Consider the following 477-nt stretch of genomic DNA (forward strand, 5'->3'; position numbering starts at 1 on the left):
GTAAGTAAAATTTAAAAATAGCTGTGATGAATTCATGAATTATAGATATGTGCATCTCTGTGGTGGTGTTTTGTATTCCTAGCATAATGTTAATGACTACCAGCTAAATTTAGCATTCCAAGAACCGTTACTTCCTGTTAAACACGAACAAATTCATGCCGCACCACGAAAACATCGCGTGCAGTTATAACATGTACTAATTGAAGTTGCAAAATGTGCAAGCGTACTTCCGTAATATAATCACTCGGCACCACAACCGCCTTGCACAGCTGCTCGTCGCTCTGGTCGGGGCAGTTCACCTCTAGATCGCAGCGTTGGATTTTGCGAATGCAGGTACCGTCGTGACACGTGTACTGGTCGGAACGGCACGCAGTCATAAGCAAACTTGGTGTTCTCTCGAGGCATCTGTCCCCTGAAAAGGTCGAAGGAGGTTGTGTGATTCTGTAGACGGAAGAGTTGGGATACGGACTTATTTCA

The sequence above is a fragment of the Penaeus monodon genome, chromosome 25, assembly GCF_015228065.2.
Source record: "Penaeus monodon isolate SGIC_2016 chromosome 25, NSTDA_Pmon_1, whole genome shotgun sequence".
Taxonomy (NCBI): domain Eukaryota; kingdom Metazoa; phylum Arthropoda; class Malacostraca; order Decapoda; family Penaeidae; genus Penaeus; species Penaeus monodon.